The following is a 24,136-nucleotide window of genomic DNA, read 5'->3' on the forward strand; positions in this document are numbered from 1 at the left end:
TTTTCATAGTTTGTAAAGGTTTAATTTTCAGGTTTTTAAGGTTTTTGACAGTGTGCTCTTGGCTTGCTTAAATTTGTTATGGTACAGAAGAATTTAACTGAAGAAATTATGTTAAGCAGTATGTATGGCAATGTGTTTTTCATTCATATTTCTGCAGCATCTCTTCATCAACCATACTTTTCAAGTGATTATGAGGGTCCATAAAACTGTTGCACTTTATATAGTATAGGAGTAGATCCGATTAGTATTTTAAGTTTTTTCTGCCTATGTATCTGTAGTCTGAAAACCAAAGCGGAAAGCTGTGGGCTTGTCTTCATGCTCTGTTCTCTACTAGTATGGACATAGAATCATAGAATAAACAAGGCTGGAAAGACCTTTAGGATCATCAAGTCCGGCCGTTGCCCCAGAACTGCCAAGACCACCACTAAACCATGTCATCAAAGCCTTATCTACATGGTTTTTGAACACTTCCAGGGATAGATGGTCTCCGGCATCTTGTTTGTTTGGTATATGACTTGCCTGCTTTTCAAAGGAGGACAGATATACTGTCTTTTGAAAACACTTTTGCGTTTATAGTAGGGTGTTCGTCATGGGCTATAATGTAGGGCTTTTGGTTTAACATATGTTGAGATGTTTTTATTTATAAACACTTTGATAAGGTGAGGATCATCCTTTCCTATTAGCTTTGAGCCACAGAATAAAATTTTGAAAGGAACCAAAGTATCACAGAATCAGAATACCAGCATGGAGGAGACTTCAAGGATCATCTGGTCCAATGTTTCTAGGCAAACCATGACCTAGACTGGATGTCCCAGGACTCTGTCCAGCTGAGGCTTAATAGTGTCCAAGGCTGCAGAGCCCACCACTTCTCTGGGGAGGTTAATCCAATGGCTGACTGTTCTTATTGTGAAAAATTCTCCTCCTCTGTCCAACCCAAATCTCCTCAGGATTAACTGGTGCCCATTAGCCCTTGCCTTTTCCATGTGACTCCTTGGAAAAAGGTAGTGTCCGTCTTCTCTGTAGTCACCTTTTAAATATGGAACATGGTGATGTTCATAGTGACATGTCTCTCCTAGCCTTCTTTTCTCAAGCCTGAACAAACCCAGTTCTCTCAGATAAGTAAAAAGTCTCTATATCAGATCATTATTTTCGTGAAGCATCCTGTCTTACAGCTATTTCATTACTTATTACTATTATTTATGTAGTAATTTCAAATAATTAATTATCCAAACCAGATGATAAACTTGGTATTTGAATCTTCAGCATGATAAAAGCACACATCCCAAAGGATAGTTGAGTTTACCAATATTCTTCTCTCTAAGCAACAGTATCTTTTGGAGGTGCTAAGTGTTATATGATTTTATTTATTTATTTATTTATTTATTTCTACTGTTTTCTTCCTGTTCACTGTTTGTCACTAATTTTTGTATTGTACCTTTATAGTCTATGGCATTCTCAGTAAAAAAAAAGGCAGACCTTGTTTTGGAAATATTACTGCCCAAGCTGACCAGATAGGCAAAAAATTCAGTAGTCTGCCAAAGGGAAAGTAGTCAAGTAAGTCTGCCACTCATGAAAAGTGTAATACTCCATGGGCAGGATGTTGCAATTTCTTAGTCTTACTGGATCATCTGTATATGACATTACAAAATACAAATAAAGTTTTTGTTCACAAATACAGTTGTTTGGACTGCAGGGTATTGTGTAGGAGTCTTCATGGAAATGGTGAGTCTAGAGTGGCCAAGGGGAAGGAGACGATAAAAAGTCTAATACTGGAAAAAGAATAGGACAGAAAGAAGGTGTTGAGCAAGAGGAAATGAATTACAGGTTTTCTCAGGAGCATAGTTCCAGTGTGAGTTAAGTAAAGAAAATTTAAGTTTGAAGGTGAGGGGAAACCATTGGAAAATCTTTTGCTGAAAGGTTGAAATACTTCTGATGCCTTCAAGTGATAGCAATGTACAGTGGTTTCATCAGCACTTGGAAAACTTCTAGTAAGAGAACAAGCCAGAAGACAAATTTAAGGAGTTTAGGTAGAAAATTAATTGCATACGGTTTGCTAGTAGGGATAGACAGATGGATTTTGGAATATACAAATTATTCCTATGCTGTACTGGAAATTAAGGTAGAACATTTCAAATTGCATCTGGCTTTATAGTTGATGTTTATTGGCAAGACACTGGACTGTGCAAGTAAGTAGGTTTCCATTAATGACATTCATAAAGAATGCCTGAGGCAGAAAAATGGAAATTTCAAAATACATGAACTTATGGATTGCATTAATGAAAAATTAACCTCCATATTAGGTAAAATCTAATCAGCCTGAGTTGAGATTTGGACACTGAAATCCACCTGAGGCTCAGACAGTGGTTAAGTCCTATAAGCTTTTGAAGACTACCTAGTCTTTTATATAACTCACATAGTTTACCACACCCTGTGGAAATTTTAACTGAATGATGATCAGAGGTCCCTTCCAACTGAAATTATTCTGTAATTATATTTAGTATGCTAGTTTGCAGCATACTTAGCTTTACTTCCTGAACATATGCTCAAAAACATCTATTCTGAGCAGGTGGGCATCTGTCTGCCATCTGTCTCCTACTTACAAACATGTTTAGTATGACTGACACTCAAATTCTGTCCCTGTATTCCAAAAAAAGTTAAATATAGTATGTATTGTATTGTTAGCAATGCGCTTTATTTCAGATGGGCACTCATGGCATCTAGGAGGAGTTGTAGCCTGGACTGCAGCCAGCTGGTTGGATCTTATCATAGAATCATAAAATGATTTGGGTTGGAAAAGACCTTAAAGATCACCTAGTTCCAAACCCCCTGCAATCACCAGGGACACCTTCCACTCAAAAAAGCACAAAGCCCCGTGCAGCCTGCTCTTGAACACTTCCAGGAATGGGGCAGCCACTACTTCTCTGCCAGTACCTCATGACTCTCACCATAAAAACACCCTATCTTCCTTTCAACAAAGCTAAGTTTCTTGTCAGCCCCTTTAGGTACTGGAAGACTGTTCTAAGGTCTCCCTAGAGCCTCCTCTTCTCCAGGCTGAGCAAGCCCAACTCTCTCAGCCTGTATCCATAGCAGAGGTGCTCCAGCCCCCTGAGCATCTCCTGGATGTTGCATCCCGGTTGTTGCATCGCAGGTGTTTGCCTTGTATCCATAGGATAGGTATCAGGACCCAGAGGGCCTTAGTGGCTGCTCTGTGCCTTTGCCCTGCTGAGATAGGGCAAGGTGCCACCAGGCACAGAAGTTATAGATACGAAGCAGAGAACTTGACCCTTCATGACGTGCACATTTATGAATAAATTCTGGAAAGCTGGCATTGTGATACCTATTCATAGAGCTGTTTTTAATACAACTAGTGTTTGAAGTGAATGTAGTTATATTTGGTAGGGAGTTGGCTTGGAACCTGCTTGTACCCTTTCACAATTGGATGTTCTACATATCCACTGTGGCATGGATTTGGAGCAATATTATCTTACTGGTATGGAATCATCAGAAGGCAGAAAATTATTGAAGGAAAAGAGAATAAATGTAATGAGCAGGTATGACACTGGGGTATAAGAGACTGCTGTGAAGAATAAAGAGGTTTTTGTAGTTTAATTCTCTATAGTGTAATGGGTGCTTGTAAAAGTAACTGTTGTTGTTAACTCAGATTTCTTCAGAGATGCTGCAATTTAAAAATCATGGGGTACTGTGTTTCATAGTCAAACACACTGTAATTAATAGTTTTAGTCTGATTTATAATGGCATGTATTTTTAATTTAATTTTAAAGCTTACCTAGTGCATGGTATCTCTTTTTTTCCTTTTCTCCTTAAATGCATGTTTCATTTAGTGTCTGCAGATCTTATTTCAGTGCTGACTATGTGAAATCTTACTTGCTGTGATTTGAATTGTGGCATCATAAATTAAAGTACTGAGAGGTTACCAATTTTATTTTCCTGCCTGGGCAATGTACTGCAGAGAAACTAAAACAAATTTAACAAATATAGAAATTTAAAATGCATAGGTTTCTGTGCAGTTAACATTATTTTTGAATGTGAGTACTGAAGTTGAGACCTTCTCTTCAGTATATTGATGTTGGAAAATGAAGAGTCTGTGTGGTGACTAAATTTCCATTGACACTTTTTTTTGCCATTTCTAGCAGTACTTACTTCAAACATTGAACGTTTAGCCCCTGTTATTTCAACTGTTCCTTGAAAATGGCTATTTCAAATCAATATTAAAGGTACGTGTCTCATGCTGGATGGTCACGTGATAATGTCATTTATTTTCACTTTTAAAATAGCTGATCACAGTGGAAAAATAACTTTAAATACATTTTTAGCTATTTTATTATATCTATAGGTATTTTTACAGCTTAAATCTCTTTAAGAGGTGCAAAAGCAGAAACTGATTTTTTCAAGTACTGTTTTATTCTTTGCTTTCAAATACTGTTTTATTCTTTGCTATTTAACTAAATAGTAATGTTTTGTTCAGAAATGCTACTTCTGATTTCCAATGATTTCCATGTATTTAAAATAAATACATTTAAATGAGAGTTCATAACAAACCCAGATATTTTTGTGTCTCAAAAATAAAAACATACTCCATGAATGGATTAGGAATAGAGTCCATATTGATCCGAATTAAAAAATATAATAGCTGCAATTTTATCTTTGTAGCTCACTGAGGAATAAAAAAGTTACTTAGTGATTATTACCATATAGAAAAGCAACATTTAAGGTATAGCTTGGTTTTCAAAGATGTTTTTGACAGTAAATGTATATATTTTTAAACTGTGATAATTTAGGAAATTTTAGGGAAGTGGCTGAAGCTTAAAATTATTGGGAAAAAATGTTTCTCCTTTGCAATAATTTCTTGGAATTTCAGTGTTTCAGCAACATAGTTGCAGTGACTTGAGTTCATTTAACTTATCTCAATAAGTACCCATGAAATATTTTTTTAGTAAATCAAATTCAAACGTGCTGGAACATTTGCCAAAGAATATAGTGTAGTAACAGCTACTGCTAACTTAGACAAATGCTAAAATGTCTGAAAATAAATTTAATATATTTTTTATTACAGAAGGAAAAGTTTTTGTGGAAAAATAAGTAGCCTATTTTTCATTTTCTAAAAATTTCTGAGGCAGAGATGTAGACTTACTGATCCTTCCGTCATTCACCTGTTCTCACCCTTTCTGCCCATGGAAATAGATGCCACCTTAGCTTATTCTTACAAACTTCCGAGTATTAAATGCTATTGTAAGGATACTGTGCTTCAAAAACTGCTTGTTAATTCTGTTTCTGAGTAGTTTTATTGTAAATATTATTTTCTTGGAAATATATGAAGCTGAATATATGAAAGCACTGCATGTGGGTATTTGGCTGGTTTTGTTATGGGTTCTGACAGGCGTGATCCCTTTTATGCCAAATTAAACTGGACTGAAGTCAATGTGTAAAGGATACCCCTTTCTTTTGGCATCTGAACATGAGTTTGAAGTGTGTTATGTTGCTTAAAGGTTATGCAAAAGGTGACATGGTTAAATGAAATTATAACTAAATTAGCAAATAAAATGTCAAAAAGATTCTATGTGTGGAAAATCAGAAGCAGGTTAAACAGAAGAAATAATTTTAAAATATGATTGTCTTTGTGGGCATTTCCTAATCATAACTAAGCAGTGGAAGTTTAAAGTTATAAGGTTACTAAACTGAGTGAATACTTGTATAAATATTTCAAGTCAGAAATCAAAGGACTGAAGTGACTTCAGTTAGTTGCAGATGTTTGGAGGAGTGTCTGAGAAGCCGAGCAGCAGCATATGAGTGTGTATTTTGGAATAGCTGAGGGAGCAGCTCTTTGTTATTTTTGAGTTAATTTAAAAACAAGATCAGTTTGGAAATCAACTTTTTTTGGTGCTTTAATCCATTTGTCTTCTTTGTAAAGTGTACAGTATACACCAGCTACAGTGTACAGGCTAGAAGTGTAAACAATATGAAATTGATAGTGTTTTACGAATTAAAATAAGCATGTACTTTATGTGTTCCTCACCTGTATGCAGCAGTGTGCTGCTATGCATCTATTAATATTTCTTGGCATTGTTTTTAATTTGCACATTTTAATGTAATTCAAACCCTGTATCCCCTCTTATTATTGAAGTTTAAATGTGGCTTTTGAAATCATTCTTTTTGATACAATGCAGAATGTCAGAACAGTGGTAGTAAATCTCAACTTATTTGAAATCTGAAGGCAATAAAAATGCTTCTTTGACAGTTAATTACCCATTTCAGATTTCTGAGAGGTGAGGCATTATGAGTAGGCAATTTTAGGCTGTGCATGATGAACTCAAATAACTTACGTAATAAAGTGTAGATATTGAGGTATGGGAGGAATTGTTCGTTTTCCATTGTGAACTACCAGGCAAGTCAAATTCCAAAAGAAGGTTGTTATTATTTACACATGATTTTATAGTAGTCTGAAAAGAAGCAACTCATTTACATAATCTACGTGTGAATATAAGTATACATTTTTAAGAAGTGTCCTTTTCTGTACAAAATGAAAACAAGAACCTGTAATCTGCTGTAAGTTCAGCTCAAGACAGCTTGCTAGAAGTTAAATAACATTAATATTTTAGTTGGAACGCATGTAGAAGAGGTATTATTTTAAACAAAAATGAAGTCTACAGATATCTGGTTGTGAATGTCTCTCAATTACAGTGGCGTCCGTGGATCTTGGATCTGAATGAAGATTTGGCTAGGAATTCTCCACATCCTTATTTTGTGTTTTCCTCTGAATAAGAAACAGCATGTGTGAATTACATTTACTATAATTCGCTCCATACAGGAGGATAAAAATCTGTGAAAAATGATTATGCATGGTTTGAAATAATTTTTATTATAGTGGATAGATTCCTTTTTAGTTTAGCTAGTCAGAAGTTAAGATATTTTGAGCAGTAATGCTGAATAGCTAACATTTTAATATTTAGCTAAACACAAACCTATGAATAAGAGGTAGCTCGGCAGTTGCAGACAATCGCATTCCAATGGTGGTGTAACTTCCTGCATTTAACCGAACATGAAACATTATTCAGTGAAAAGGAAAAATACTCTTTTTCCTGAGTGTGCTACCCAAGCAATTAGAATGAATTGCTACTACTGTAAAGTGGGGAGTTACTGAATGAGATAATCTGTGTTTAAGCTTCCCATAATACAAGCCTACAGAATAAAAGCATGTTCTCTTATGCATCAACTTAAAATATTTTTACAGTTGTAGCTACCAAGTTTATAAAGAGGTTTCTCCTATTTTCACAAAATCTGAACATTTCTGTGTGCTATGTAAATAAATTTCAGTTTAACTGCTGAAAGTGCTTTCAAAGGAGTTACTAGCTCTGAAGATAGACCGAGTTCCGGACTTCCCTGTGTCAGTGAAAACAAAGGAAAGTTTCCTCACTGATGCACATATATGAATAGTACCAAACTGAAATGATGGCGGTATGGGCATTTTCAGGGGAAAAAATAGAGCTCAGTGAAAAATGATCTCTTCCAAAAATTTTTGAAGTATTAGTAATTTTTGTAAAAAGCAAGAGCATGAGTAACTTTCAATATAACTGTTAGTACAGTACTAAACAATTAAGACAAAAAATTTATGCTACTTATTTAGTGCCTCATTTCCAGCTTCTTGTTCTCTAGAATATGTGACCTTCATGTTGGAATTCAGTCAAGTATTAGAATTAAAAATGGCATTTGCTCAGTTTCTCATTTGGAACTGAGAGAAGGGGCTATGCATCTTGTATAGTATAGTAATAACCTGTATGCAAAAATTTTAGATGAGCTCGATTTTTGAAAATAATCATGAATAAAGTAATGATTGAGTTACGTTGTATTCATAATTCCTGTTACACAAAACCAACCAAACAAAAACCAAGTGAATTTGTTGTCATTTGTATGGAACAATTTAAGGTAAAGGCTAAATCCAGTTTAAATGTCCAGTCTAGGCTGTTAGCTGAAGAAGTTACTGAAAGAAAAGAAAGTGCCATTTAGCTTCAGATTCTAATTCGTGCAGAAATGTTCCTTCCCAGATGTTACTTTTGAATTAAAAAGGCTAAATTGCAGCTTTGACTGCAATTATCTGTACATCTTGGCTTCTAGATCAGTGAAGTCTGTCATGTGTGAGACCACTATCTAAGAATTGGAAAATCTCTTGTGAATAAATACACATAAACTCAGGAAAAAAAAATGTAGAGAGAAAATATTCATATGAGCTAAGAAATATAATTTTCGAGGTGCTGTTTCCATGTCTCCCAGCAAATTAAAGAGGTCAAACTTCTGGCAGCTTGTAAAACAGAAACAGCCCATGGCCTCACAAAAAAATGTGTCAAGCTATTGCTTATATTCCACCTTTGCATTTAAACCAAGAATGAACTGCTATTTGTAATTTTTAGAAACAAAAGTCTGTTTACTTTGATTAAGCAATTTTTTGAGCTGCAAATATTTCTGACCCTCCCACACTTCTCCCATATTTTTCCTTTTGTCTTTGGTAGGAATTATGAATCTCATGGATTGCATTTGGACTGTCAGTGGGATATAATATAATTTACTTCACTGACTGGTTCCCTTCCAGATGTCTACATGGGCTGAAAACTGGATTATGGTATTTAAGATACAAACTGTCTGCCTTTACTTGTCACAGAAAAATACTTGTGAGTTAAGCCACAAACTCATATAAATAAGACTTTGGTCTTAGAGCAACGTATTTCTTGACTGATCTTTGAAAATATAAGTTCAAAAGCTCTGTTCTGCAGAATTTCCGATTTATATATGTCTTATAAGCCTAATAGGTAAAAGTATTTTATTTAGGGAATTTTAAAAGGCAAATAGGGAAAGGGAAATTGGAGATGTGTTACATGCTTCATTATTGAAAGAACAACTCTAGCATAACCGAGTATTTAGGCAAAGTAGGGTTTTTTAATATATACTACATTAAAGTTGTGATATTTAAAAAATACAAAATATTGAGTGTACCTTATTTAGGTATTTCTGTTTTAAAATGTTTCTTGAAAATGGTTGGAAATAGAAGGGTTAAATATTTACGTACCTTCTCCCTTTTTTTTAAATACTGACTTCCATTTGATTAGAACTGATCTATACTTTGTCATTGTATTAGGCATTAAATATGCTCTGTAATTTCTGCCACACTCAAGGAAGAAAAAAAAAACCCAAACCCCAAACCTCAGACAACCCCCCAATTTGCTGACTTTACCAACATTTTAACAAAATACTTACTTGAAAGTATTTCTGCTGTCTCTATGGCACTCCTTTCAGAAGGCTTCTCTGTGTGATAGAAAGATGCATATGATTAAAAAAAGACGGTTGGCCACACTTCAGTTTTGCTTCATCCTGTGAAATATTGCTTTTCATTCACATTGGATAGTGCAGCATGTTCATTCTGAATTACGAAATATGTGTTTCAACCTTACTTGGGAAATTTGTTGTGTTTGTTGGTAAATGTTCTAAAAAATGGTAATTCTCAGAACAGACCTACATAAATATGTTCATATAAATAACACAGCCATAGTGTCAATATGACTCACATCAGCACCTTTGCCTGTTTTAAGGCTCCTTGATCTATTGTAGATCCTCTGTTTCAGTAGCTTTGCCACACCTTAACCATTTGAATTGAAATCTCACTTGTTGGAAAGATATCCTGAAAAGGGGTTGGTTGCCTCGTGTACTCAATGAAAGGTTTTTAGTTGGGCAGCAAAATGCACTCCATGTTCTATCCTTACGGAGCACTCTTGAGTTCATGGCTGTCGGGGTGTCACAGATGCTTTTTCTGGCAGCTCGGAGAGGCTGTGACACCTTCTTTTGGTGCCCCAAGACCAGGGATGGAGAATAAAATAGGATAATAAATAAAAAAAGGAGAGGATATTAAAAGAGAGGGCAGGTATCTGCTGCATAAGGTATGGGACCACACTTAAGCAAAGGCTATATATTAAGTTACTGGGCAAAAGGAATTGTTTGCAGCAGAACATGCTTCCTTCCATGATGTGGAGGAAGAACTGGGATTTTAGCTTAATCGTGGATTCCCATTACTTCCTTGCTGTGAGCAATTATTTGCAAAAGTTGATGAGTGCCTGGAGTGTGTGGGGTAAGGAGATTCACACTTTACTGGGAATGAGACTGAGGTGAAAAGCCAGGGACTGGGAAGATAACAGCATGGCACTTGGCTCCATTAAGCAGGCTGGGACAGAGGAAGGTATTCTTCCAGTTGAAAGCGGAAAAAATATGCGTCGTCCTAAGACAAGCAGTCCATCTTAAGCCTGGCATGTCCGCATTTATGAATGCAGGCTTTTGCAACTCTAAATGCTGTTTAATGCAGGTTTTGTGTGTAATTTTATTTGTTTGTGTTGTGGTAGTGCTCAAAGAACCCAGTCATGATTATGGCAGCTTTATGCAGATAGGAAGACAGACCCTGTTCCAGAGGGCTTGTACCGTAAGGCTTGGCACGTGCCAAATGTCTCACGAAAGAGTAGATCCTTTTTAAGATGGTGGGTGTGCTTGTGTGGCTCAAATTAAGCAAACTCATACCTGTTAGCATGGTTTTACCTGAAGAACGAGATGAACTTCAGCACTTGGAGCTCTGCCAGTAAATTCTAATGGGCTTCTCCTTGCTTGCCGTTTCAGACCTATGATGTCTTTGATGGCCTGGAGCCCAAATTCTGCTTCCTAGTTTTCAAGTTAAGACCTTTTCAATTTTTACGATAGGGTCTTGTTAAAACTAGGAAGTACGTGCCTGCTGCCTGTTATTAGAGCGGCGATGCTATTTCATTTCAGAGGTTAGAACATTGCTAATATTGGGCATGCATGTTGAAGTGCATCAAATTAAGGAAATAATTTGTTATGTAGAAGTTACGCTGGTGTTCAGCACCAAAGAGCTTTTCAGTGCAGCACATAAATTTCATTTATTCAGTTTTTCAAATTTAGCTGCAGTGCTGTCCCGCTGCATCTCAAAAATCTGCTCGGGAAACTTTGAAAAGTATTCAAGGAAAACTGTGTAAGTTATTTTCTTAAATTGTAGATATTGCTGACAGATACTTACTGTGTCCGGAGAAAGAACCAGTTTCTGTTGCTGCCTGTTTGGTTTAAGCAGTTATATTTCTAGAAGCCAAATGTCTGTCCCTACAAGAATGAAAATCTCTCCTGGTTTGTCTTTAAAAAAAAAATAAAAATTATGTTTTAATTTATTTTGTGTGATTTGCAGGAAGTTTTTTTACTAAATATTTTCCTCTTTGGGGAAAAAAAAAAAAAGAAAGAAAAACAACAAACCAACACCAAGACTTAACTTAAAAAAATTGTTTTCTGTTGAGAAAACCCCATAGAAAATGGACTGGAAGAGCCAAAGGCTTTCTGTTTTCTCTGTCTCCCCTTGGCCTGTGCTGTCTTCTATCTCCTTGTAGTAGTATGTAAACTCATTCTCCTACTGTACTGTTTCTATACCATACCTTCTCCTCTGCTTCCCAGTAAGAAATAAGGCAGACTTGAATTTTTTGTTTCTGTGATAATCCCGATGGAATTATACTTTACTCTTCTGCTATGTTATTTTTTTCTAAAGAATATTTTTACAGTTAAGGTAGAGATTCGATGCTTCCTGACCTTCTCTCAGTATTGCTTTGCATGAGGTGTATACATTTTTGCACTATGCATATTGAGAGTATAATTTAACTACAGCTTGTAGAATAAAACATTTTCTTGTGTAAGTGCTGTACACTATGGTCAGAAGCATCACATTTTTATTTCTCTGGGTTCAGTGGTCTTAGTGGTCTTTTACTATCTTAAAGATTATTAATTTTTTTCATAGCATATTAAGTTGTTTTTTATAAATGTAGTTTATTCCTTAAGCCCATATTAACAGATGAGTGAACAGCATTGATTCTATGTTAAATGTACTTTTTTGTGTGCCTTAGCCCTGAAGATGACCTTCAAGAAAATCATGTATTTAAATATTATTCTTAATGTAAATGCAAAAGTAGGTACTTAAATTCTTAACGTGAAGATATTAGTAAACTGGATGAAGTTGGGGTTTTTTTAAATGAATTGAATTATTCCTTTAAATAAATTTAATCAAGCATTTGTTAGGACTCTTGCCATTATTTGTGCCTCTCAAATAAATTTTCCTTTAAAGTCTATGCATAATATTGCAAAACCCTTTTGGGTGGCAGGTGCAGTTAACCACATCACAGTATTTCAGTTCTATATTTACAACAGGAATTTTCCTAGTTAAAATTATACTTTGCAAACAGTTTAAATTTTAAACTAATATTATTCTTCTAATGAGCAGTTGGAAAAGGTTTTCCATCACAAAGCATAATATCCAGTGAAAAATACCTGTGTAATACAGAGTTCCTGAAGCAAAGCAACTACCACATGTTGCTGCTGCTCTCCCAACCAGAAACATTCACAATCCTACAGGTAGTTCTATGTTAATGCAGTGCGATGTACACATCAGTTTATTCTTAGTTAATTCAGAATTAATTAAGAGGTTTTTTTATTATTTAACGATTGCCTTGTTTAAGAGAAGGTTTTGTGTTTTCTCCTAAATCTATTTATGCAGGATATAATTTTGATTCTACAATATTAATGGTAGATTTAAAAAATGTGCAGGCTCTATTTATCAGCCTTAAAAAAATAAAATGAATAATGTAAAGTCTCCTTTATGTATGAACTTCAAGTTACGCTAAATAACAGAGATAAGTGCCAATTTGTGATTTCATTTTAATTTTTTTTTTTTCTGTCATATATTATAAACTCATCTGAGAGCACAAAATTGTTATGGTACATTCTTAAAATAAATCTTAACATGATATAAAATTATGAAGGAAGTTCAGTCATGCTCAGCTCATGCTGCCCCCTCTTCAGGCAGCGATTGCCAGCCTAAGGTCATGTCCTGTTCCCATGTCTGCAGCCAGGATTATTTACAGGCTCATGATACCAATTTCATTGTTATTTCTAAACTCATGTCTCCTCTTAAAGCTTCAACTCCAGACTTGGAAGTTTTTATTTGGGTCAAGTACCAGCGGGAAATTCAGTACAGGGACAATTTGTCCATTTCCATTTTTTTTTTTTTTTTCAGGGGGGAAGGGGAAATATCTTGGGATGGTTTTAATCACAGCATTCCAAAGACAGTCAGAAACATGCAGTATTTCAGATTTCATAAATCTGAAAGAAAAAAATTGCCAAGTTAACAGCAAAAATATATCTAACAGAGTATTTAACGTGTGGCTTTATTCAGTGTGCCAGGGGCTGTTGAATGCATTTTTATTTCAGAGTGTGACAGGGATTGTCTTATCTTCAGCTTGGGTTTTTTTATGTAACATACATGGCATAATCATGTATATATGTCTGCAATTCACTCAAGGTTACTAAGAACTTGGTTTCTGTGAATGCACAAAATGTCTGCTCAGGCAGAAATTCAGAAGTGTATGGAATTGTTTTAAAGAATGTAAATATATGCCTGTGCTGCTTCCAAACTGCATGGTTAGTAAAGCTTGTAGTAAGTAACCTCTGTACCAAAAGAAATTCCTTCTAAGTTATACCAAGTTGTATGTGCTTTTAGCTTATCTTCTTGGCTGCAAGCGATCAGGAAAAAAAAAAAGTGTAATTTTTCTCTTTAAAAGATTTTGTTGGTGTAAACTCATGGATTATTGGTTTTTTTATTTTACTTTTTTTTTCTTTCTAGAACCGTTACCAGAAAGGTTAGGGTTTCTAGTGGTATGCCATTGATAGGAACAATCCATTGCTATGGACTGCTGGTTTTGATCAGAAGAAATTATTACCTGTTTCTACTTTTAGTTGCATGTATGTCAGGGTAAAATAGTTCACAAATAGCAATCTAAATAGCTATTTTTCTTAGTGAGCTCACTTGAATTCACACACATTACGGCTGAAATCTCAGTCCCATTGACTTTAAACTCCCATAAACTTCCTTGGGATCCAGACTTCTTTCAAGAAGTGTACTTCAGATGAAAAAATATTGACATTTCCTTCAGGTTTTCAGATGTTTTGATGTTCATCAAAAGAATGTAATCACATTTGTTAGCATGTCTACTGTTACCTTTACCTGGAGGATACTTTGCCATTATGTGCTGTGTTTCTTGAAATAAATCCATGTAAAAATATGGTATTTTGGACTACTTTAGCTTTTAATAGAAATATGTATCTGAAGCTCCAAAAAGCATAATTGTGAAAGGTTGGATTATTTTTAAATGACCTGTGAAATTCGGGGAGGGAAAATATAATTTGTGCATCTCATTTACTGATCACCATTAAAATAATTTTGTCAAAAAGTAATGTGCCTTAGAGTATTTGAAATAAAACACACTAATGCAAGAGGATATCTAAGGTGAAAGATGTTTGTGTAATGCTAAACATAACCAAAGCAACTGTGGTTTTAGCAAAGGTACCATGCTCTATTTTATCAAGTGCCAGAAGTTGCATAATGAAAGTCTTTCAGTTAAAAAAAATATAAGTAAAGAAAACACAAAAATGCCACCCAGCTGGTAGAGATCTTCCTAATTTTTACCTGATTGTATTTCTGAAGAAATATGGCAGGGCGCTCGTAAATTTTCAACATGAACTGCATTTTTGTTGCCAATTTCCATATCCTTTTAAAAGTGCTGAAGCGTGCATTTGCTATTTATGTTTGCAGTAGACTGAGTACACTTTTACTATTTGTGGTTTCAGAAATTGGAAACAACCAAACAGTGGTGCTATGGTCTAAAAAAATAAATTTTAAACAGCTGTGGGACAGTATTTTTAGAATGGTAGGAGTCCTTCTGAAGACAGACTTGTAACCGTGTCTGCACAGGAATGCTGCAGAGGGGTTTTCAAAATCAGAATTGTGTTTTCTTCACACCTTCATCTGTATTGTCTGGTGTAATCAAACGCTGGGACAAATAGAGCTACTGGGATTAATACCTTCAGCCCTATATTTTCATCCTATCTGTGTGGATATTTGAACTACTTTAAAACAGTTCTTAAGATTTTGTATATCCAGTTCTCTCTAGCTCATAAATGTGATACAAGATACGTAATTAACTATAATCTTATTTATAGTGATAATAGAAGGTTGTAGGTGGACAGAAATCCAGTGTTTTTAATTCTCGCTTATTTTGGCATACCAATTCTATTTGTTCCCTAAAAGTTGTCAGGTATAGTAAATTATTTCTCCAGCTATAGCAGCATTTAATACTTCAGTTTGATGGGAGTAGATATGTTTTATTTCTTTGCCATTTAAATGGTGAATGTAGTCCTGTCACAGATAATAATACAATAAGTTTTGGATATATTTCTCTGAAAACAGCTAACAATTCCAGTTTTCCATTGCTTACAGAAAAAAAAAAAAAGTCTTTTAATAATTCTTTTAATATTTTCTGTCACATAACATTTCAGGAAGAGCAGGCTTAAATTTTCTTTAATTCAACCAAGTAATTAAATTACATAATTAGTTTAGATTATAGGCCTAGAAAGAGTCCAAAATTATAACATGGTTTAACCCTCTGTATGGGCCTGTAATGTGGCAGCTCCTTCTTGGAGGCTGATGAATTTGGTAACTGAATCATAATGTGTATGATGTTTCAATAATTTGACTGCTACATTTGACATAGCTATAGCCAGTTTCATCTAGGGCTTTTGATCTAGACTTTCTGGGGTATTAACCCTAGGTGCGTAATATAAATTTTAAATCAAATAAATTCTGATTTATAAAAAAAAGTTTTAAAATTTCAGCTCTTTTTAAAACTCAAATTATAAGTGTGTAACCATTCCAAATTTTGCAAAATGTTTTTCCAATGGAAAGAAGAAATACAGTTATGCTTCCAATCTCAGCAATGTCATTCAGATCTTGTTTTGCCATGGTATAGTGTTGGCTACATGGAACTCTTTCTGCTTTGATCCTGTAGCTGAGTAGGTTTCTTACTTTTTTCTCATAGTCCTGAGGTGCACAGAGTTGTTGGCTTTTGGATCCAACCTTCCAAAGTTCATTTCAATTGACCATCCTTGCATTTAGATACAAGTTTTGCTTATTGATCTGAAAACATGATCTATGTCTACCAGTAGACATTATTTGTAGCAGTTTTTACAGCCTATTCAAATTTAATTGTACAAATAGTGAGTATCAGTGGTGTTGAAATGGTCCTGTGCATGATTACACTCAGCAATGAATGAAAGTAAAGCGTAGCACTGACAGTTACTTTCTGAGGTTCTGAATTACCTTGCTGTAATAAAATGTTGGAATTTTCTTTAAGATATGCCCTTGTAGTGCTTAAAAGTTGAGGTCAGTTTAATATTAGTTTTAAATTCTGACAATGAATGTCACTGTATCTCAGTTCCAAGAAATACACCACGTGCTCAATGTCCTTGCTCTCAGTACAAGGTGAAAGGATCTGTTGCAATTTTTAGGTAGTAGAAGAAGATACAACAGATTCTTCTATGAGTTACAGCACTTTGATAAAGTTTTGGTTGTTTTTTTTTTTTACTATCTTGCTGAGTACTTCTTTAGAAGAAACAATTATAACTGTTCAAAAGTGTTTTAACTAGAGGGGGATTATTGTGTTAAGCTGTAAATAGGGTTAGGTGTTCATACTACTGTTAGGGTCTCCTTTTAGCCCACATCACTATTAAGGCCCGATAAAATTGTATTTCTTTCTACATAGCCTTCTTCAGGTAGCACTTGTGATTCTTTGCATCTTCTGCCGATCACAGAGCCCAGCTGCCGAAAACAGTATTGTAACCATAAGCCTGGCACTTTCGCATTGAATTCACTTTGTCAGTGAATCCCCTAACTCTAGTTCATTAAGTCCTTATCACTGTCCCCAAAATGTTAAAAATTAAAAAGCCCTCAGTATTTAAAGTTGTTATCTGTCACAAGATTTATAAACTGTCTATGTATATATATGTGTATATGGATACAATATATGTATATGTTATTAAATGTTAACTTCAAATTGAAAGGTGTTGTAACAATACATTAGAAACAAAACAGAAGGAATGTTTTTCATTAAATGATAATATAAATTAATCACAGATGGAAATTAAGTAACAAAAAGACTCCAGAGAACTCTCTTGGTAATAATTAATGGCAATATTGGAAAGGTCTTCTATAAAAATTGAAACCATACTTAGTATCGAGTAGCTATTTGGTGTACTAGACTTAGAGCTGTCTTTGACAAAATTTTGCTGCATTTTCAAGAAGTTGTGTTAATATAATTTTTATGACCTTTCAGATGGTCAAATATAAAAATACAGAAAAAAAATTTTTGGGGAGATTCATTTCAGAACAGCTGTGTTTTGGCTACTGTTTGAATTACATTAATTTGTACTCAGGCTCGAATGCCAAAATCCAGACATTCTTGAATTCTGTGAGCTGACAGCTGAAGTTGGATCTTGGGTTAAAAGCTTGTCATTTAAAAATGGCACTGCTCCTCCAGTGTGAAAAGAATAGCTTTTAATTGATACTAAAAAAAAAAATAGGTAATTCTAACTGGATTTTCCAGTGAACTTGTACTGGTAAGTGCCCTAGTTTAGAAGATTTTAAAAGTTGAATATACTTAGAAGATAAATATAATGAAATTTTCTTTTGTTATGGCATTCATGTTTTGTTGCTCTTTGTTTGACAGGATTTAAATGATCTTATACATTGTGAAACTCTGTTTTAGCATGTTAGTGCTTCAAAAGAAAGTCTTACACTAACTCAGTAGAATCTGAATTACTATTTACTTAATATATTCTTTACTCCTCATTATAATTGCTGATTAGTTACATAGCTGGTATTTAGATTTCTGCTATTGAGAACTGGAATCCTAATAGGATTTGTGTATTTTGGATTAATGTATGAATATCAATTATTGTTCAAGATAATGCTTATGATAAATGGATTTTATTGCTCTGCTACAAATAAGGCAGTAATATAGCGGTTTGCCAGATGTGTGATCTTAACAGTGACCTTCTGCTAGGAGACAGCGTTAAATTTTTTAACTACCTGATTGCCGTTGGGATATTATGATCCTATAGTTCGATTAACCTGCTTTGGTCTTGGTCTGCTTCGAGTTTAAGCACCAAGTGAACTACTACTCTGTAAAGAGAAGAGCTGTTGCAGGGACTGAAAGTTGATTATCCCAGTGATGTTCAAATGATTTTAAATATTGAAACAAACCTTATCCCAAACCCTGGTCTTCTTCCTAAGACATCCAGTTAATTGCTTATTTTCTTAGGGAATCCCAGATGTGAATCTAGCAAGTCTTGGTGATCTCAAAGTGGACGTTGTTTGTTCATTTGTTCTGTGATTTATGGTGTCATTTCTGTTGTTTAAACAGGTAGGGTTCAGGAATCTGTTTATTCTTGGGACAATCTGATGAAAGTTAAACTGTAGGTGAGTTTACCAGAGTATTTTAGAGTTTTTTCGAGGGTATTATATTGGTCCCTACTCATTAAATGTAAAGCATTCTATAAAGTAAATAAACTTCTGATCTCTAAATTCAGAAAGGTATTTAAGAATTGATTTAGTTCTTGCATCTTAGAAAGGGTCTCAGCTTTAAGGACCTCAGTTGGACCCACCATAGTTTCTTCTGGAAAGAGTTCTGTTTTCCTTGGTCCAGAGGACTTCCTCTTTAAATTTCTGAGCTTTGACCAGTTAAAATGTCTTTGTGTGGTCTTCTGATGCCTGAGGGTTTGGGAGAGGGGGGAAGAAAAAAAAAGACAACTTTGACTTTACTTTTTTTTTTTTTCCATATAAATAGGAACTACAGACACCTCTTTTCCTTTCCCATCATTTTAGTTACTTGTATGTTTTAGCCAGATACTTGGTCATAGGTTGGAGTTTTAGGATCGTTTTAAGAGCAAGCAATTCTTCTTTGCTTAAATTAGTACCTGGTACAATGACAGCACAAATGAGAGGTGGTTTAAAATACAGCAGCGTTTCTGTAGTTATATCAGAGCCTTTTTTTTTCTTTTACGTTTGAAACCAAATTGCAATTTGATTTGTGGCTAGATTAAGTGACATATGATCGTATCTTCCTCGGTTCTAAAAAAACAAATGAATTGGCCACCCTGTTCAGCTCTTCCTTACCTCACCAGACTCTCATGGTGAAACCCCCTGAACACAACGCATGGTCCAGTAGTGCAGTACCATAACAGAAATCGTGCCCCTGTGCGGGATTCTCATCCTGCACACAGCTTCCTATGCTGATACGGCTTCAGGGATAAAAGAGCTAATAATTCATGCCCAGAGATAATTAGGTAGCGACAAAGGGCAAGACTGGAGAGAAGGAGAAAACAGAGGCAAGTACCTAGAGTCCCTCCAAACTTCACATAGAAAACCTTCTTGGAGTGCAGCAATAGAAACTGTTAAATAGGAGAAAGTATGTCATACGGCTGGTGTGCAGGCTTTGGTGTCACAAGAACAGACACACAGTCTTTACACTGGTGCTAGGGGTGTTATTTGTAATTTTGAGCAAATCTTTCAGCTGTGCATGTCACAATTTGCCTGTATCTCTAAGGCAACTTTATATGGACATGAACAGCGCTATATACAAAATAGAAGATGTGTAACACTGATGTTGGTGATTACTTATAGATAACATCAAAGTGTGATTACAGTACAACATTATTTACTTTTATTACTGAGTGTTGAAATTCTCTTTTGTGCATGATCGTTGTAACTAAGGATTTCCTTTCTAGCATGGTATGCTCACAAGATGAGTTTGCGCAGTTGCACTGTCTTGCTAATGTCAACTGAAATCACTGGCATATTTTAACCCCATTTAGCTGAGTGATGAAGGTATCAGATACATTAAATTCCTCCCTTGTGGGCACAATGTATGGACAAGGAGCAGTCTGGCCCAACAGGAGCCAAGCAGCCCAGCAGCAACTGCTTGATGGTGGATTACATGTAGCACACACTGTTTCTTGACGAGCAGTCAAAAGGTAAGGAGGCATGTGACAGGGATGAATGGATAGGTAACTGTTCATGCAGCTGATATGTCATGGAGTCTGCTGTTTGAAATATCATACAAATAGAAGCATGAGCAAAAACTTACACATTGTTTAAAAATCGGGTTTTATCACTTTCTTGCTTTGCCTTTGAGGTTGGTCTCTGTGATATAAATAAACTTCATGCTCCTATTTTCTTCTGTCATTAAAAGCTTTTAAACTTTTTTATTAAAAAAAGAAGTCTGAGAGAACTGTGTTATGCCAGGGATGGCTCATGCCTGTTGTATCACTTACAAGGGCTCATGGGATCATGTTAAGAAGAGAAGAGTGAGATGCAGATATTGTCTGTCTTGTTCAGGATCTCCTTCAAGAAGATTTCCTCTCTGGCAACAGATACCATGTCTGCAAGAGCTGGGCACCAGAGCTGACAAGCTGGGAATCTGTTTCCTCTGCTTGCAGTGATGGTTTTAACCAGAATGTTACTGGGGTGGGGAAAAAAACCCCAACCAACCAACAACAAAACAAAACCAAAAAGAATGGTCACATAGCAGTAATGTAAAAAGAGTCCTAAAAATGATTTGTGATTTTTTTGTACTGAATTTGGGGTGTTTTTTTTTTTTTTTGCCTTCCTCTAGTAGCCTTAATAATTAGTCATAATCATGGCCTATTTCCAAAACTTTGATTGAAATAAATTAGGTGACTTAAGTGATCATTGAGTACTTATAAAGATTGAATCGAGTGAAGCAGGATTTACGGGGAGAGGTGATTTATTACATAAACTGAGACACCTGCTTACAAGTGAGAAGCTTTCGAGTGCTTTTTCAGGACTTCCTCATCCTGTTCTCTGGGTGACAACACATGATGAGCTATGCAGATTATGGGCTGAGGATAAAGGTCTCCTTGAAGAACTGGTCTGGGTTTGGTATCAGGCATGTGAACAAGAGATTTCTGTCCTTGTTTCCTCCCTTTCCTACTCCAAAGATTTTGATGCTCTGATATCTTTAACTCTTCCTAGCTGCAGTGAGCTTCCTAGCAATTCTTCCTAGCTGCACTTATAAAAAACAAGTGTAACCATAAACAATTAAGAAAAATTGCTCCAAATCTGCATCTCTAAACTTCTAAATCTCATGGGTTCTCTAGGATAATCAGCAGTTCATAGAGCCGAGTCTCATGTGCTGTTCTGGCTGTGATTGCATGACTGTAATAGCTCACTAGCACTTTCTTTATGACCCTCCCCATAGACCATAGCTTTACTTCCTACCCTTCCACTGTTGCAGTTTGTGATACTTTTGCTGCTCTGCAGGAGTTTTGCTTTTACTGCAGTCGCTTGCTGTAGATACAGAAATGCGTCTGAAATTGCCAGTGCTCAAGACCTATAACAAAGCCATTTGCAGCCACCCTTATAGCAATCAAAATCAATAAGGATGGTCATGGGCAAGCTGAGAAATTCTGTATTTTGACAAATACTTGCTATGCAATCAGGATTAAGTACTTTCAAGCAAATTTGATCTTTCGATTTTTATGATTTTGCAATCATCATCAGAAAAATAGAGAGAATTAATTAATGAATACTTCCAGGTACATGTGAGATTTTAGGAAGATGCCCTTCAAATTTAAATCTTTGGAAGTCATTGCAAGACTTCTCAAATAATTCAGGGAAATACTTGCTTCACTGCACTGAAATCAACATCCTTGATAACTGTCACTTTAAAGTATATCAGCACAGAGGAAGAAAAGGGAGATCAGCTCTAACCTGTGAGCCATTAACAGTTTAAGCTTTGTAAGGATTTTGCTGCTTAGGTAACATTTGCTACAAAAGCATTGCCACTTGGAAATTTGGAGCGGTCACCCACTGGTGGTTTTACAGAGGCAAATTTTCAGGCAACCAGTGTACCCTCCATGATATAAGCAGCACATCTCTCTAGGTATGTGTTTGCTTTGGATTTTTACATGGTTGTCGATGAAGCAATTTACTTAGACAAGAAAATGTCACTTTAAACAAACAAAAAAGCTTAATTTGGGCAAACCTCAACAATGTACTATGAGACAAAAATGGGCAGAGATGATGCATCAAAAATGAGACAATTATTGGAAATCATATTCTTTTTTAAAAAGGTAAGTTTTGAAGCTGGGGTAGGGACCCAGTACTTTTGAGGTACAGCAAAATGTCATCTCTGTAGGATATCAGACCTATGACATAACTCCCAAACATCATTGCTAGCCATTATGATTTATTTTTATTTCCTCCATTGTCAAAAAGGTACACTGATTATTGATTATTTTGTAGGACCTTAATGGCTCTCTGTGTACTGTGAAATAGTATCTTCATCAGAAAAGGAAACTGAGTTCTGATTTCCAGTCTACCTTTTTATGTTTTTTTTGTATGTAAACTTTTCTACCAAGGGTGCTCAGATCTGGCAGGGTATAGAACCTCTTGTGATGCTTATGTCTTCATTAAGCACCTTTAGGAGCTTTGCAACTAAGGAGTTTATAAGATTCAACTTTCTCAATACAAGTAGATTCCCCTGCGTCCCTCTGCTGGTGTGCTTCTCATGAGTAAGTAGCAAAATGTACGCAGTTTTATTAGCTATCAGCTTTTTATTAGCTATCAGCTTTTTTTATTAGCTATCAATTTTTGTTAGCTATCAACTGAGATATTGATAAATTTTCCATCACAAACTCTGATTCAATGACAAGCTTCTATTTGCTGTAGATCCAGATTTCTGGAAACCTCCCTTGAATCTTTTATCTTAACCCAATATGTTTCTGTGGACCTAGTTCCTGTTCTTTGATTAAAGCAACACTTACTACTCTTCTGTAAGTTTTGCTGCAAATAGGAGTGTAAAAAAGGCCATTAAAAATTCTGTTGGTCTTATGTATGACATATGCTTGGCAAAAAAATAGACGTTAGGCAAAATGTATATTCATAGAATCAAATGAATATTCCATGCAATTAAATTAATTTCTTTTTTTTTAAGGGATCCTAAGAAAATAATTTCATTTACTTTCATAGTACTTTTCCTATACTTCACTGAGGGTAATGATTGCTTTTCTTTAACAAGTGATTCTATAATTTCCTAATTTACAAAACATGATTGAAATGTTAGATACAATCATTACTCTTGCGTACTCTTATTAAAAAAGGAGGGAAGAAAAGTTATTTTTAAGTACATAACCTTTCCAATAAAATGCAGTAGCTGCCAAAACTTGCAATTTAAAAAAAAGAATTAAAAATCCTCTATATTAACAATCATGCAATGTTAAAATATGAATTGTAGCATCATTTAGAAACTGTAAGGTGGTTTAGTTGAATTAATTTTGAATCCATACAGTGTGATTTAAACTTTAGAAGTTTGTAGAAACTAAAGAATTAAATAAAGGATTAGGATTTTGTGAGGCATCGCTGCCTGTGGCAGAGGAATTGGAAGTAGATGATCTTAAGGGCCTTTCCAACCCTAACTATCCTATGATTCTGTGATGTATAATTGACATGTTTGCTCTTGGTTTTCTACAGCAGCATTTCCATACCCTCTGTGTTGAAAGCAAATTATTTTATCAGTAGGGTTTTTTTATCTTTTTCAGATGTACCTCTCAGTTGACTTCTAAGAAATGCTAGAATCCCCACTTCCCTGAAGGGGGGAAATAAAAATACACAACACAAAAAGACCCAAGAAGTGGTTCATTACTGAAGCTAAATTACAGGCAATAGGAAAACCCACCATAATTCACTTACATATGCAAAAAGTTTTGTTTTCACCACCTAAAATAATATTTTTAGTTTCCAGTTCTGCTATGCTCTGCAAAACCCACCAATTTTGTTCTCATCCGTTTTTATAGAAATGCTTTACATCAAGACTCTTGTTTATAGAAATCAGATTTTAGAGTAAATTGAAAGTGCATACTTGGATATGTGAGTTTGCTGTCCTTTTTGATCTTTTTTTCTTTGGCTTAGAACATTTTGTCTATGCTACAAATGTAAAATGAATTAAATCGTAAGTATACTAAGAACTCAGTTTGCTCTGACCAGGTCATTCCTGGTAAAGGAAGCAAAGCTTAACACTGGCTTAATTAAGATGAATTTTATCAATTTTTGAGTTTAATATAAATTTCATCTTAGTACTGAGAAAAAACCCACAGACTTCAGGGAAGACATGGATTTTGAAGGCAAAAA

General features: G+C 35.1%; 1 protein-coding gene across 2 annotated transcripts in view; it reads left to right on the forward strand.

The window, feature by feature from the left end:
* The window catches only part of SUPT3H (SPT3 homolog, SAGA and STAGA complex component), a gene marked incomplete at its 5' end in the record, with an annotated part of 253,155 nt that overhangs the window by 73,071 nt on the left and 155,948 nt on the right, over positions 1-24,136 (forward strand). The window lies entirely within an intron of this gene.

The sequence above is a fragment of the Psittacula echo genome, assembly GCF_963264785.1.
Source record: "Psittacula echo genome assembly, chromosome: 4".
NCBI lineage: Eukaryota > Metazoa > Chordata > Aves > Psittaciformes > Psittacidae > Psittacula > Psittacula echo.